This window comes from Oncorhynchus mykiss, chromosome 4, assembly GCF_057628025.1.
Source record: "Oncorhynchus mykiss isolate SJ-2025 chromosome 4, ASM5762802v1, whole genome shotgun sequence".
Lineage (NCBI taxonomy): Eukaryota > Metazoa > Chordata > Actinopteri > Salmoniformes > Salmonidae > Oncorhynchus > Oncorhynchus mykiss.
In genome coordinates, this window is record NC_143025.1 from 80,694,116 (window position 1) to 80,711,862 (window position 17,747).

Genomic DNA, 17,747 nt, shown 5'->3' on the forward strand with positions numbered 1-17,747 from the left:
TCTTGCCTAATTAATTTTACCGCCGACACAAAAAGATCCCACCATGTCGAACGAACAAATTGTCTGTCGCCATTTATAAAATTGTACACATACTTTGTTTCCATCACAGTTGTCCTGATTATTTTTGATATGCGGTAGCTTTATTCACATAAAAACTGTTGATGGAAGCGAGGTCAACCTGTAGAAAATGCATCCTTTATCTGCCGTTTCCATTAACCTGGGGTAACTACTCCGATACTTGGGAAAAACCTCCCTTTTCTTTGAACAACACTTAATTAAATAACTCAAAACTTGTAAACTCTAACCACTTATTTTCCTTCATAGTTTGTTTGCCTAACCATTACCATCATCCACATATTTTTTTTTTTTAAATAGCAAACTCTTTTGTGCAAGCAATTGTTCTGGGGGGGGGGGGGGCAGTCCAACTAGTGTCATAATGCATTATAGTTTGACATGTGCAACATAATCCAGCATCGGATTATGATTATAAATGATAAAAATATGACAGCACCGCCAGATGTACATTAACCTACCTCGTATAAAGTATACACCACTAAATAGGCTAAAATGGTCATCAGATAACTTCCAAAACAAACAGAAGTACATAAGACATGTAGAGGAACCCTACACAAGTTGCAATGTTGCTTTTGTCAAATGAACCTGGGTCACTGGAAATCTACTGTTACTCTTGTTTACTGTGGTAGTGTTTTGTCACCCTTCTCCAACTAGTGTTTAAAACAGTAGTCTGTGTTGAAAATACAGAGAAATATGAGAAATATGAAGACATGTAGCTTATAAAGTGTTGACACACAACATGCTGATACTGTAAATAAGATTCATAAAACAAACATCATGGAGTGTGTGTGTCAGAGGAGGCTGGTGGGAGGAGCTATAGAAGGATGGGCTCATTGTAATGGCTGGAATGGAATCAATGGAATGGAGTCTAACATGTTGTTTCCATGTGTTTGGTACCATTTCATTGATTCCGTTCCATCCATTACAATGAGCCTGTCCTCCTATAGCACCTCCCACTAGCCTCCTCTGGTGTGTGTGTGTGTGTGTGTGTGTGTGTGTGTGTGTGTGTGTGTGTGTGTGTGTGTGTGTGTGTGTGTGTGTGTGTGTGTGTGTGTGTGTGTGTGTGTGTGTGTGTGTCATCCAGGTGAAGCTGTAGTATATGTATCAGTGAGTCATTGTGATTAGTTGGAGTGTGTGTTGGAGTGCCTTGAGCTGATCTATCAACATAACAGTGAATATTGATCTGCATGAGTCAGAACATACATCATTCAGAGTGAGTGTGCTCTGTGATCTTCCGCGATTTCACTCCCTCTTCTTCATGAGAAGTCCACACTGAGTGATACTTCGACCTACTGGTAGGGAGTTGAAATACAAATGTTTATGTTTTCAAGAGGAATTCAGATAAGCACCAAAAAAATTGTCAAAACTTTTCTGTGACGGTGGTATTACATCGTGGCGTTCTCTCTGTACCACTATTAACAACACTGGGAACAAAATTACACAAAATTAACACTAAATACCCATGAATCCTTGCTGCTGTCCGTCCGACGACATCTCCTCGCTTGCCGGCGCTTGGTGGCAATGTCGAAGCATGTGACCATCATGATGTTGGCCTTGCAGAGGTTGACCCTGCTCTCCAGCCTCGCCGTGACAACCTCCAAGGCTTCCAGGCGATCCAAAGAGTCCACCTCAAACGTCTGCCACGGGTCAACTTCACAAACACAACGTGAGATTCATGTTTCTAGCCATTATCTCAAAATAACATGAACGAGGAAGGCCTCTGATGACCAATATTAGCCATCTAACATAACATATCCTCACCAACACACCAGACAAGCACCGGAGAGAAGAAGCAGTTTAAGGGCCACAGTAGGATGGAATATTCTATCTAGTAGACTGATTCTATGACAATACCAAGAGTCAATGCAAAGGTTGCTGAAAAGAACTTCACAAGATAAATGCTTTTGTACAGTTGCTATTGCATTGGTCATTCATGAAAAGAGGAATGTTCACACACCTTAAAGTGTAAGTCCAGTTGCTAAGAGAAATAAACTGACTAGTTCATTAATGTCTGATGAATCTACAGAAAACACCCACACTCCTTGTTCCATTTCCCTGGCTCCAGCCTGAGGTTCTGTTTAGCCAGCTCCAGCTCTGTCTTCAGGCTGTTGTACTTGGCTCTCATCTCCTCCACCCTCTGCTGACGGTGCTTCAGGAACTTGAGTTTGGCACTGAAGCAAGCTATCCCCTGTTAACAGCAACACAGCCATTTAAGGGCAAGGTGAGCTTCGGCTAAATATCTGATACAAGTTTTTCACAACAACAAACCTAAGTATCCTGTATGTGTCTCAAATGGAACCCTATTCCTAATACATAGTGCACTACTTTTGAACAGAGCACTATGGGCCCTGGTCAAAATGTTTCACTATATACAGTACCAGTCAAAAATGTGGACACAGCTACTCATTCCGGGGTTTTTCTGAATTGTTTACTATTTTCAATATTGTTGTATAATAGTGGAGACGTCAAAACTATGAAATAACACATATAGAAGAACCCTGTAGTAACAAAAAAAAGTGTTCAACAAATCAAAATACATTTTAGATTCTACAAAGTAGCCACCCTTTGCCTTGATGACAGCTTTGCACACTCTTGTGAAGCTGGTTGAGAGAATGCCAAGAGTGTGCAAAGCTGTCATCAAGGCAAAGTGTGGCTACTTTGAATAATCACAAATATATTTAGATTTGTTTAACACTTTTTTCGTTACTACATGATTCCATGTGTTATTTCATAGTTTTAATGTCTTCACTATTATTCTACAATGTAGAAAATAGTAAAACATTTAAGAAAAACCTTTAAATGAGTAGGTGTCCAAACCTTTGACTGGTACTGTATATGTAGGGAATAGGGTGCCATTTGTGACACATCTTCTGACTATATTCACCTTAAATTAGAAAATAATACATTTTCAATGGCTAGTTCATAATTCTATGTATTTATGAATGTATGTATGTACGGTATGTAGTGTCTTCAGAAAGTATTCATACCCCTTGACTTTTTCCACAATTTGTTGTGTTACAGCCTGAATTCATAAATGTATTTGTCACGTCTGCTCCTGCTCCTCCCCTCCGGCGTACGACGTCACCAATGTACTAACCACCGGTCCTGGGATTCATCATTACACACACCTGGCACTCATCATTACACATACCTGTTACTCATCATTACACGTACCTGTTACTCATCATTACACACACCTGTCACTCATCATTACACACACCTGTCACTCATCATTACACGTACCTGTTACTCATCATTACACACACCTGTCACTCATCATTACACGTACCTGTCACTCATCATTACACGTACCTGTTACTCATCATTACACACACCTGTCACTCATCATTACACATACCTGTTACTCATCATTACATGTACCTGTTACTCATCATTACACACACCTGTCACTCATCATTACACGTACCTGTTACTCATCATTACACGTACCTGTTACTCATCAATACACACACCTGTCACTCATCATTACACACACCTGTCACTCATCATTACACGTACCTGTTACTCATCATTACACATACCTGTTACTCATCATTACATACACCTGTCACTCATCATTACATGTACCTGTTACTCATCATTACACGTACCTGTTACTCCTCATTACACACACCTGTCACTCATCATTACACGTACCTGTTACTCATCATTACACACACCTGTCACTCATCATTACACACACCTGTCACTCATCATTACACGTACCTGTTACTCATTATAATTCACACCTGGACTCCAGTACCTTCATCATTTCCTCCCCTTTATATGTCACTCTCCCATGTTCACTCACTAGTTGGTATTGTTGTTGTGTATTGGCATTCTGCCTTATGTTAATGTCATGTTCTTGGTTTGGTTTTATTAAAACGTTTCACCTGCACCTGCTTCCGCCCCATCATTACAATATTAAATTGATTTGTTTTCTCAACCCCATAATGACAAAGTGAAAACATGTTTTTAGAAATGTTTTTAGACATTTATTGAAAATGAAAAACATAGTTTGTAGAATACTTTGTCGATGCACCTTTGGCAGCAGCTACAGCTATGTGTCTTTCTAGGTACGTTTTTAAGCGTTTTCACACCTGGATTGTGCAACATCTGCCCATTATTCTTGAAAGAATTCTTCAAGCTCAGTCAAATTGGTTGTTGATTATTGCTGGACATGGAGCTGGTCAGTACCTTCAAGTACCTGGGAACAGTGCTGGACAACAAGTTGATGTTTGAGGAGAACACAGATGCCATCTGTGAAAAGGGACAGCAGAAGTTTTTTATTTCCTGAGAAAGATGAACCTGCTTAATATCAGCAAGACAGCCAATAACACTGTTTTACAGGAGTTTTATTGACTCCGTACTGATGTTCTCAATGGTGGCCTGTTTTGGCAATCTTAATGTTTGCAACAGAAATAGGTTGGACAGGGGGGTTAAGGTAGACAGCAAGGTCATCGGGGTGCAATAGGCACATCTCTCAGTGACATTCAGAAAGTAAGTGGTGAGGGGAGCTAACAGCAGCTCTCCTCCTAGACTGGCCTGATCACCCCCTCAACCATTTTGCACTTCTCCCCTCAAGTTGTTGTTTTAGACTTCCCAAACTCAATAGCAACAGATACAAGAACTCTTTTATCCCACAGGCCATACACTTTTGGAATCTGCACGTGAAATTCAATGTATCTCTTTTGCTGCACTTATGCACTATGGCCGCCCCTTTTGATTGATTTTAAGATTGCAACCGATCTCAATATTTCATGTTGTGTATGTATCTGTTGTATTGTTGTCACTGTCAAAGAGTGTGAATACTTTCTGAAGGCACTGTATGTAGTGCACATGGAGATTATGTACATGCTAGTATCATGTAATGCATGGTAAGTTTGCTATTGTGCTTGGCTATTTCTTTTTTTGTACACAAACTCAAGAAAAGCCCTGATTTCCCCTGATAAACTAAACATGTATCCAAGCCTATCTTTAAACACCAAAATCTCGTCCCCTCACCAGTTTGTCTGCTCCTCCTCCTCTCCTCTGAAGCCTCTCCACGTCATCTATCTCATACACCTTGATCTCGTAGGCCTCTGGGATGTCACTCTCTATCCAGCGAGACCTGGGGGCACTGGCTGACCTCCTGAGAGAGAGGGACGTGTCATGGAAGAGACGCCGAGAGTGGGAGCCTATTCAAGTAGAACGGAATAGAATGGAGTACAGATGTAAGATCTAAATTGGACCTGTATTGTCACAGAAAAATAATCATGCAGCAACAGGATTTGAACGTTTAGTCCATAGTGTTGTTTGTCAGTGGTTAGGCTATTAGCTGGACAAAATGAGGCTACATGAAAAGTGGAATGCTGTTAAGGAAAAAAGCGACATTGATGAAAGTTGTTTTAGGAAAACGTGAATCCCTTTCCAGCTTACCTGGCCCCTAGAAAAAACATAGGCCGCATATAGGAAACAGGCTTCAGCTTTGCCTGTTTTTCTCTGCCCCTGGACCCTGGCCCCAGCCCTTTCTGTCTGGGTCCCGATTCTCCACCCTTCCCAAAGTGTGCACTTGCATACTTGGGCTCCCGAGTGGCACGGTGGTCTAAGGCACTGTATCTCAGTGATAGAGTTCGATTCCAGGCTGTATCACAACCAGCCGTAATTGGGAGTCTGATAGGGCAGCACACAATTGCCCCAGCGTCGTCCGGGTTAGGGTTTGGCCAGGTAGGAAGTAATTGTAAATAAGAGTTTGTTCTTAACTGTCTTGCCTGGTTAAATATAAATAAATACTTTCTCATGGAATTCAGCTAAACAAAAAGGGAAACTCCAATGTTCACACCAATCCCATACTTTTAAATCCATGTCGGGAAGTGAGAACTTGGGAAAGGGTGTAGAGAGCCCTCAGTAAGCTTATTGCCAGTGTGCTATTTTGTTATTGATCCAAATGGATGAGGACATGATTGGGACGTAGGAAGAGAGACAGGAGGCTGCAGTAATGTTGAGATGCCAGCAGGAGGAGCTCTAGTCTAGAACAAATCAAATCAAATTGTACTTGTCACATGTGCCAAATACAATACCTTACAGTGAAATGCTTACTAACAAGCCCTTAAAATATAATTGTGTGTTTGTGCAGGTTTTCAGTGAATTTACAGTACGGAAATCACAAAGCTCATCTGCATTTCCTGTGATGCAGGAAAATTCTCAGCAACAAGAGTGATCAAATTAAGATCCTATATGAGTAGAGTAGAGTAAAATACTTTAGAGCCAGAGGCAGGAGACAAATACCCCAATAAGCCCACTAATATCTAAGAGTAGTACTTTCACTTGACGATTCAAACACTTTTCATTAGGCTCGTTTAAAATGATGCCAAATAAGAGGACAGGAAATAGTAATCTGTGTAACTGCAATGAATGACATAAAAAGCTACTTTTTCTGAACTCTGAAAACGCATGTCACACACATATCAGTGTTTTTATTGCTGTTAACACAGAGGACCTTGTTTACCATATCTTCACCTGTGTACAGCTCACACCTGATATTTTAACACAGCACAAAACGGAAAACATGAATCAGGCACTTGTATCTACAACAACTTACAATATGACCATTTGGCAAAACTGGTTGAAATTACATCATTATCACGTCATTTCAACCAGTTTTGTCCAGTTGTCCAGGGTGTGCATTCAACTAAGGAATTACTCAGATCAGATCTTACCATGTTGCTCCTCCTATTAGGGTTCCTCCCAATCTGGGTCACACTGATAATAGATCAGCTCGTATCGCTGATAGAGTCTCTGTTGGGTGTGTTGCTCCTTGTGGCTTCGCTTTCTCTTACCATGCTCTCATAGCCACTGCTCACCATGCTGTCCCTATTGGTCAATAACGCTGTCTTCTGGCCGGGGGCAGCTCCCCGCTCAACACGCTAGTGACATCACTGGCATGCCCGCTGAGGTGGTTGGGCCTGCGAGGGGCGGTCAACCAGGCATAGGGCGAGGGTACAGGGTGATCAGGGTGAGCCTCTCCCATCGATCCACAGGTAACTCCGGCCGCTGCCGGGGCTAGTCCTCCGGAGGCCCCTCTAAGCAGCTCTAAAATGTGCCCATTGATGACCCGGACGGGGGACTTTGGTGCAAGGCGTGGTGGTGGGGTCTGAGGCGACCGGGTCTGGTTACGGCTTAGAGACTGGGTGGACCAGGGTGGACTTTGCTCAGGACTCTTCCCATCAGGGGAAAGACCGGTGCTCCTGTTGATGGACTGATGGAGATCCTTGAGAGAAAAGCTGAGGTTCTTGGTACTAGGGATGGAGATCCGGCGGGCATTAGGGCTGGCCATCATCAGTTTCCCTGCCGCAGAGAGTTTAGACCGGCCGGATCTTGGAGACTGTAGGGCTGTGTTGGGGTCAGTTATAAAGGTTGACCTGCTGGTTTTGGGAGAATGGGCTGTGTTGGGGGTGTTGTTATGCGTCAAGGGAATGGGCCTAGGGGCCCTCCTTGGGCTCCTGCTGGCGCAGGATAGGGTAGGATGGTTTGACTCCCATTCAAAACTTTTGGACTCCTTGGAGCTCACAGAGGACAGGCTACTGCCTCGGTCCAGAGTGTGGAACTCCAGAGGTATTCTACCTAAAGAGTTGGTCCTGTTAGCCAACTGCTCTAGTTTAGCACTGAACAGCCTACTGCTTTCCTCTACAGGGAGTTGCAGCTTCCCGCTATCATGTCTAACACTCAGAGTGGATGGCATGGGCTCCAACGGTGAACTACTGGCTGTGCTGAGAGAACTGTTACTAGTTCTCTGTCTCTGGGTATGCTGCTACAGGCTGTACTTCCGAGCTGGTGAGAAGGGGAGAGGGAGGCTCTCCCTGGCCCAGGAGAAGATCCCCTGCCTGGCTGAGGATGGCCTCCTCTCCAGGGTCAGGGGTGGATGATGTAACATCTGGTTCCATATTTATATACTCCTCTCTCATCAGACTATAGCTCTCCTGCTTGTTGATATTATGCCTGCCTCTTGGTAGACTGGCTATTCTGTGTTGGTTAGCTGCAGGGTAACCAGGGTTACAGTTCTCTGGTGTATTCCGGCTGCTTTCACTACAGTCCCCAGACAGCTTTGCAGTAATTAAGGAAGAGGGAACAGGTAGGACTCTGTCATGACAGGTGAGGGAACAGGTGGTAACGTCCCCTCTTCTGGGATAGCACCTATTTGCTTGGTTACCATCCCTCCCACTGGCCCTCTTCTCTGATGACATCGTCTCATAGCAATCGGCCTCCTTCCAGGCATGTGTGTCACATGATGCTGTACCACTAGTTTGACCCAGGAAAGACATCAACACGCTCTCGTTGGTCTTCCTCTCGTAATTCCTTTCATTTCCTGAACCTTTTAGATGATCGTCCTTCTCAGGTTCAGCTGAAGTATCCACTGGCATGGCGAGAGTGTTAGACACCCCTCTGGGATGAGACCCCTCCACATCACTACCCCTTTAACATCAGCGAGCAAGGGGTTTATAAAGGAGGGCAAGAACCTGTTCTCCACCCTGTAAAGAGAAGACATGGCCTTGGGTTTGGTGTTGACTTCAACAGCCATGGTCTTAGTGGTATTAGCATGGTCCATGGCCTTGATAGTGGAGCCTGTAGTAGAAGCTGGATCTTTACTGAAGTTACTGATAATCCTGTTCGGGAGGGAACCCAGTACAGACACTGAAGCCTGGCCAGAGGAGGAGTGGGCATCCCTGATTTTGATGATGTTCCTCGCCCGGCCTCTACTCTCCAGAGCCCCACTGATGGTCACCTCCTCCGCCGTATTGAACACCAGCTCGTCCTGACCCGTCTGGCCCAACGGCTGCTGGACCGTCACTGTGATGGTAGCCTTCATATCCTTTAGGTCTAACTCTGTGGTGGACAGCTGGGGAAGCTGGGGGAGGATCATCTCTCCTAGGGGAACACTGGTAGCCAAGGAGGAGGTGGAGGACTTGGGGGAGAAGAGGGATAGAGAGAGGGGGGGGGGGGGTATCAGGGAGCTCTTGACCGCCTGAGAGGTCCTGGTCTTGGGTTGCAGCCAGTCAGACATCTCTGGGTATCCAGCTGGCTCCAGAGACAGTGGAAGAGGAGGATGTGAGTTTGGCACAGGGTTGATCTGAGAGTAGATTTCACGGTGCTGTGGTAGGTAGCTGTACTCAGTGTTGCCCTGGCTCAGGCTCTGGCAGACTGAATGTAAACTGATAGAGCCACAGGGGTATTATGGTTGGTCCTTGTTGGAGCTGGCTGCACTGCCATCCTCACAGTCATACAGACCAGAGTCCTCTCTCTGAAAACTGTCAACCGGAAGACTGCCATCTGTCACCAAGCTCTCTTTCTCAGCCACAATGGAAAACTACACTTCAAATCCATATTCAGTGGTTTAAAGAAAGAGGTATTCTCCCCAGTCTCAGGTCGGCCTGAGCCATCTTGGGGGATTGGAGGGGACTGTGGCAGAAGGTTCTTTTAAGAATGACTTGGTAACCGTCTCGCTCCAGTTGATGCACCCGAGTCGCTCCTGCAGCTTGGCGAACGTGTCACACTTAAGACTCAAGTCCCTCTCACACTGGCCCACTTCTTCTGCTGTATTCTGAAAAGTTGTTCTTGGATGATGCTCTCATTCTCCTTCCTCTCATTCTCCTTCCATCGCGCACCAGCGACTCCTGTGGCGGGCCGGGCGCAGTGCGCGCTAACCAAGGTTGCCAGGTGCACAGTGTTTCCTCCAACACATTGGTGAGGCTGGCTTCCGGCGTTGGATGCGCGCTGTGTTAAGAACCAGTGCGGCTCGGTTGGGTTGTGTATCGGAGGACGCATGACTTTCAACCTTCGTCTCTCCCGAGTCCGTACGGGAGTTGTAGCACAATTGGATACCACAAAATTGGGGAGAAAAAGGGGTAAAAATGTAAAAAAAATGTCTCTTATTTTATTTTGATTTTATTTCACCTTTATTTAACCAGGTAGCCTAGTTGAGAACACCTTTATTTAACCAGGTAGCCTAGTTGAGAACAAGGTCTCATTTACAACTGCGACCTGGCCAAGATAAAGCAAAGCAGTGCGACACAAACAACAACAAGGAGTTACACATAAACAACCGTACACTCAATAATACAATAGAAAAAAAGAAAGTCTATATACAGTGTGTGCAAATGGCGTGAGGAGGTAAGGCAATAAATAGGCCATGGTAGCGAAGTAAAATACAGTTTAGCAAATAACACTGGAGTGATAGGTGTGCAGATGAGGATGTGCAAGTAGATATACTGGTATGCAAAAGAGCAGGAAAGTAAATAAAAACAATATGGGGATGAGGTAGGTAGATTGGATGGGCTATTTACAGATGGACTATGTACAGCTGCAGCGATCAGTTATCTGCTCAGATAGCTGATGTTTAAAGTTAGTGAGGGAAGTTTGCCGAAGTCGAGGATCCGTAGGATAGTCAGTTTTATGAGGGTATGTTTGGCGGCGTGAGTGAAGGAGGCTTTGTTGCGAAATAGGAAGCAGATTCTAGATTTAATTTTGGATTGGAGATGTTTAATATGAGTCTGGAAGGAGAGTTTACAGTCCAGCCAGACAACCAGAATATGTGGACAACTACAAATCCCTAAGTCGGAACCGTCCAGCTTAGTGATGCTAGTCGGGTGGGCGGGTGCGGGCAGCGAAGAGCATGCATTTAGTTTTACTTGCATTTAAGAGCAGTTGGAGGCCACGGAAGGAGAGTTGTATGACATTGAAGCTCGTTTGGAGGTTTGTTAACACAGTGTCCAAAGAAGGGCCAGATGTATACAGAATGGTATCGTCTGCGTAGAGGTAGATCAAGGAATCACCCACAATATATATTGTGTTACTGTCTACTAAGAGTTAGGCCACCCAAGGTTAATTGAATAATACTTTTGTCACCATTATTGGCACCATGGTAATAAATCTCTAATTCAGTCATTTACATACTTTAGCCTTCTTCTGTGTCCTACGAATGTGTGAGGCGATCTGGACAGTTGACAGTGTCTCTGAGCAGTGTTCTGGTAAGTCAGTCACATGGGCCAGCACGGTCGTACGACAGTTAATATTACCCAGAGACTCCTGTAGCAGCATGGTCACTTCATTGTCCCTGTGGCGAGCACAAAATAAAACCATCCTCGTCATCACCAACATCCTCATCAACGTCATACATTATCCATAAAGAATACAATTCTAGTATATACCAGTATTATACATACAATTTCATTATCTACTGCATGAATCAATAATTTCCTGTTTCATTGCAATGTAATTACAATCAATGTTAGAGTCTCCCGTATCTAACCTGTTAGGGATGTTTTTGTTTCCATTGTTGAGTAAGGCCAGGATAACACTGCCCAGCTCTGACTCAGGACGTTCAGTTCTGCTGTCAGGGGTTCTACTGGATCCCTATACTGTCAGCCAGGTCTATCATAATCAACCTGCTATGACCGCCTGGTACTGAGGGTGGAGAGGAAATTAAATACAGGAAAGAATATTTGAGAACTGAACAAAGTATTCAAAGTATTCTTGGAAAACAAATTAGGTACAGTTTATTAAGTCAGAAGATGAAATCACCAGATGCTTATTAGTTGGAAAGCTTACTCACAAGTCTGCAGGGGGACACAGAGTACAAGTTACGCACAGGTCACTGACCAAAGAGCACACAAATAAATAACTAAGATTTTGTTACTGTCTTGGAAAAGGTCTCTGAACTACATGTGTACACATTAAAGGGAGGTATCATAAACTTAGCCATGTGTAACATATGGATTTGCATTAGTATACGCATCAAATGTTCCAATGCAAAGTTACACATCTCTTTTCAATTATCTTTGTTATTACATAAAACCGATCAGTCAAGTCGGTAAATATTTTTCCGGGGTATGATGCCATATGGAGGACCCGGCAAGCCAGCCTATTCCCTATAATGTAAACTCCAACAGAAATAACTTTCAATCTATAACTTCAAATTAAATCAAATTGGTTTAAATGTCATTTTCAGCCAACTTACAAGCAAATACTTTATGAATTTATTGCTCCAAATCAACTCAGAGTTAGCCAACTAGCCAGCTAATGTTAGCCCTACTAGCCTGCTAACATTAGACCTACCGCATGAGTCAAGACATTTGCTATCAACACCTAGCTTACAGCTACATTAAACCAACATTTTGTAATTACATAACACCATCTAACCAGTTATCAAAGAATGTTAGCTATATGCAGTTATCTTAGCCAGCAAGCTAGCCAGCCACCTAACGTTAAAAAATCAGCTACTAGCCTAGCCAGCCTAGCCAATCACCATGGTTATGGTAGACGCGCTAAATACTGGAGACCAGGTAGAACACAATTAACCCAACACAACTAAAACATAACCACAGATTAAAAGCAAAGAGAGAAAAAAAAATCAAAAAATCAAATAAAAAAGAGATGTACAGACTGACAGCTGGGGGCCATCCGGCTCCGTTAGCTGATTCTCGGCTTCACCGGGAATCAGAGAAATCAAAAATAGATTACAGATTTCCATAAACTAGCACTAAGCCAAGGTAGAAAACGTTACAAAACTCCCATTGCCTACATCACAGAGAACATACCAAATAGTTGACAAAACAAAAAGGAGAACCGACAAGGTTCTACACAATTAGAGAGAGCCTGCCATGCTAATGGGTTCCTACTAATCAAATCAAACTTTATTTGTCACATGCACTGAATACAACAAGTGTAGACCTTACCGTGAAATACTTACTTACAAGCCCTTAACCAACAGTGCAGTTCAAGAAGAGTTAAGAAAATATTTACAAAATAAACTACAGTAAAAAAATATAAAAAGTAACACAATAACATAACAATAACGAGGCTATATACAGGGGTAACGGTCCCGAGTCAGTGTGATGGGGTTCAGGTTAGAGGTCTTTTGTACATGTAGGTAGGGGTGAAGGGAGGGGGGGGGAATAGTCCGGTGGCCATTTGATTAATTGTTCAGCAGTCTTATGGCTTGGGGGTAGAAGCTGTTAAGGAGCCTTTTGGTCCTAGACTTGGTGCTCCAGTACCGCTTGCCATGCTGTAGCAGAGAAAACAGTCAATGATTTGGATGACTGGAGTCTCTGACAATTTTCCTCTGATACCACCTATTATATAGGTTCTGGATTGCATGGAAGCTTGGCCCCAGTGATGTACTGGGCCGTACGCACTACCCTCTGTAGCACCTTACGGTCAGATGCTGAGCAGTTGCCACACCAGGCAGTAATGCAACCGGTCAGGATGCTCTCGATGGTGCAGCTGTAGAACTTTTTGAGGATCTGGGGACCTATGACAAATCTTTTCAGTCTCCTGAGGGGGAAAATGTTTTGTTGTGCCCTCTTCATGACTGTATCGGTGTGTTTGGACATTGATAGATCGTCGGTGATGTGGACACCAAGGAACTTGAAACTTTCAGCCCGCTGCACTACAGCCTCGTTCATGTTAATGGGGGCTTGTTCGTCCCGGCTTTTCCTGTAGTCCACGATAAGCTCCTTTGTCTTGCTCACATTGAGGGAGAGGTTCTTATCATTGTGGTCAGCAAACTTGATGATGGTGTTGGAGTCGTGTTTGGCCATGCAGTCGTGGGTGAACAGGGAGTACAGGAGGGGACTAAGTACACACCCCTGAGGGGCCCCGGTGTTGAGGATCAGCGTGGCAGACGTGTTGTTGCCTACCCTTACCGCCTGGGGGAGGCCCGTCAGGAAGTCCAGGATCCAGTTGCAGAGGGAGATGTTTAGTCCCAGGGTCCTTAGCTTAGTGATGAGCTTTGTGGGCGCTATGGTTTTGAACGCTGAGCTGTAGTCAATGAACAGCATTCTCATATAGGTGTTCCCTTTGTCCAGGTGTGAAAGGGCAGTGTGGAATGTGATTGAGAATGTGTCATCTGTGGATCTGTTGGGACGGTATGCAAATAGGAGTGTGTCTAGTGTATCCGGAAGGATGATGTTGATGTGAGCCATGACCAGCCTTTCAAAGCACTTCATGGCTACCGATGTAAGTGCTATGGGGCGGTAATCATTTAGGCAGGTTACCTTCGCTTCCTTGGGCACAGGGACTATGGCGGTCTGCTTGAAACATGTAGTTATTACAGACTCTGTCAGGGAGAGGTTCAGTGAAGACACTTGCCAGTTGGTCCACACATGCTTTGAGTACACATCCTGGTAATCCATCTGGCCCAGTGGCTTTGTGAATGTTGACCTGTTTAAAAGGTTTATCCATGTTTATTTTAAACAGGCTAATTGATCATTAGAAAACCCTTTCGCAATTATGTTAGCAGAGCTGAAAACTGTTGTGCTGATTAAAGAAGCAATAAAAACTGTCCTTTAGGCTAGTTGAGTATCTGGAGCATCAGCATTTGTGGGTATGATTACAGGATCAAAATGGCCAGAAACTTTCTTCTGAAACAGTCTATTCTTGTTCTGAGAAATTAAGGCTATTTTATGTCAGAAATTGCCAAGAAACTGAAGAGCTCGTACAACGCTGTCACAGACAGCGCAAACTGGCTCTAACCAGAATAGAAAGAGGAATGGGAGGCCCCGGTGCACAACAGAACAAGAGGACAAGTACATTAGAGTGTCTAGTTTGAGAAACAGACGCCTCACAAGTCCTCAACTGGCAACTGTTATGTTTGGGGCAAATCCAACACAACCCATCCTTGTGTACCACTCTTCATATTTTCAAGCATGGTGGTGGCTGCATCATGTTATAGCTATGCTTGTCATCCGCAAGGACTAGGGAACAGAGCCAAGCGCAGGCAAAATCTTTGAGGAAACCTGGTTCAGTCTGTTTTCCAACAGACACTGGTAGACAAATGAATATTTAATTAGGACAACCTAAAACACAACCTAAAACACCTTAATCAGCTTGATATTCTATGGCAAGACTTGAAAGTGGCTGTCTAGCAATGATTAACAACCAACTTGACATAGCTTGAAGAATTTTAAAAAATTATAATATGCATAATACTTACAATATAGGTGTGCAAAGCTCTTAGAGGCTTACCCAGAAAGACTTGCAGCTGTAATCGCTGACAAAGGTGACTCAGGGGTGTGATAATTTGCAAATACTCCTAAAAACATGTTTTCACTTTGTCATTATGGGGTATTATTTGTAGATGGGTGAGAAAAAATATCTTTATTCAATTTTGAATTCAGGCTGTAACACAACAACATGTGGAATAAGTAAAGGGGTATGAATACTTTCTGAAGGCCCTGTATGTAGAGAGGGAGAGAAAACAACAACAACATGTGGAATAAGTAAAGGGGTATGAATACTTCCTGGCCCTGTATATAGAGAGGGAGAGAAAACAACAACAACAACATGTGGAATAAGTAAAGGGGTATGAATACTTTCTGAAGGCCCTGTATGTAGAGAGGGAGAGAAAACAACAACAACATGTGGAATAAGTAAATGGGTATGAATACTTCCTGGCCCTGTATGTAGAGAGGGACAGAAAACAACAACAACAACATGTGGAATAAGTAAAGGGGTATGAATACTTTCTGAAGGCCCTGTATGTAGAGAGGGAGAGAAAACAACAACAACAACATGTGGAATAAGTAAAGGGGTATGAATACTTTCTGAAGGCCCTGTATGTAGAGAGGGAGAGAAAACAACAACAACATGTGGAATAAGTAAAGGGGTATGAATACTTTCTGAAGGCCCTGTATGTAGAGAGGGAGAGAAAACAACAACATGTGGAATAAGTAAAGGGGTATGAATACTTTCTGAAGGCCCTGTATGTAGAGAGGGAGAGAAAACAACAACAACATGTGGAATAAGTAAAGGGGTATGAAAACTTCCTGGCCCTGTATGTAGAGAGGGAGAGAAAACAACAACAACAACATGTGGAATAAGTAAAGGGGTATGAATACTTTCTGAAGGCCCTGTATGTAGAGAGGGAGAGAAAATAACAACAACATGTGGAATAAGTAAAGGGGTATGAATACTTTCTGAAGGCCTTGTATGTAGAGAGGGAGAGAAAACAACAACAACAACATGTGGAATAAGTAAAGGGGTGTGAATACCTTCTGAAGGCCCTGTATGTAGAGAGGGAGAGAAAACAACAACAACATGTGGAATAAGTAAAGGGGTATGAATACTTTCTGAAGGTCCTGTATGTAGAGAGGGGAGAGAAAACAACAACAACATGTGGAATAAGTAAAGGGGTATGAATACTTCCTGGCCCTGTATGTAGAGAGGGGAGAGAAAACAACAACAACATGTGGAATAAGTAAAGGGGTATGAATACTTTCTGAAGGCCCTGTATGTAGAGAGGGAGAGAAAACAACAACAACATGTGGAATAAGTAAATGGGTATGAATACTTCCTGGCCCTGTATGTAGAGAGGGACAGAAAACAACAACAACAACATGTGGAATAAGTAAAGGGGTATGAATACTTTCTGAAGGCCCTGTATGTAGAGAGGGAGAGAAAACAACAACAACATGTGGAATAAGTAAAGGGGTATGAATACTTTCTGAAGGCCCTGTATGTAGAGAGGGAGAGAAAATAACAACAACATGTGGAATAAGTAAAGGGGTATGAATACTTTCTGAAGGCCCTGTATGTAGAGAGGGAGAGAAAACAACAACAACAACATGTGGAATAAGTAAAGGGGTGTGAATACTTTCTGAAGGCCCTGTATGTAGAGAGGGAGAGAAAACAACAACAACATGTGGAATAAGTAAAGGGGTATGAATACTTTCTGAAGGCCCTGTATGTAGAGAGGGGAGAGAAAACAACAACAACAACATGTGGAATAAGTAAAGGGGTATGAATACTTTCTGAAGGCCCTGTATGTAGAGAGGGGAGAGAGGGGGATAGAGGGACTCTAGCACTCCAGACCTGCACAGCAAAAATTGTAATATTAAATGTTGTTCAATGTGACAATGCCGAAGTCATTATGTAACTGGGAATATGTAGCGTAAATACGTTAACTCCCACTACCTAGCTTTTTTGACAATACATCTGAATAAGGGATGTCTTGTCAAAAAAGGGGGCCTTCAATAAGGGATGTATTGTCAAAAGAATGGGGCCTTCAAATTAACAAACAAAACACAGTCATTATACAAGATACCCTTAATGTGACATGACACCTTAGCGGCATACTGTATATAGTCAGTGGTGGAAAAAGTACCCAATTGTCATACTTGAGTAAAAGTAAAGATACCTAATAGAAAATTACTCAAGTAAAGGTGAAAGTTATCCAGTGAAATACTACTTGACTTAAAGTCTAAAAGTATTTGGTTTGAAATGTACATATAATATAAATAATTCCTAATTCCTTATATTAAGCAAACCAGATGGCACCATTTTCTTGTTTTTTAAATGTATGGATAGCCAGAGGCTATCTTCAACACTCAGACATAATTTACAAATAAATGATTTCTGTTTAGTGGGTCTGCCAGATAAGAGGCAGTAGGCATGACCAGGGATGTTCTCTTGATAAATGTGTGAATAGGACCATTTCCCTGTGCTGCTAAGCATTCATACTTTTGCATGTCAGGGAAAATGTATGTTGTAAAAAGTACAATATTTTTTTAGTAAAGTACAGATACCCTCCAAAACTACTTAAGTAGTACTTAACTACTTTACACCACCGTATGTAGTGATAACAGTGCAACTACAGCAGCACATGTTTTTCTGTGTTCTTAAGACCTGGGGCTTCATTA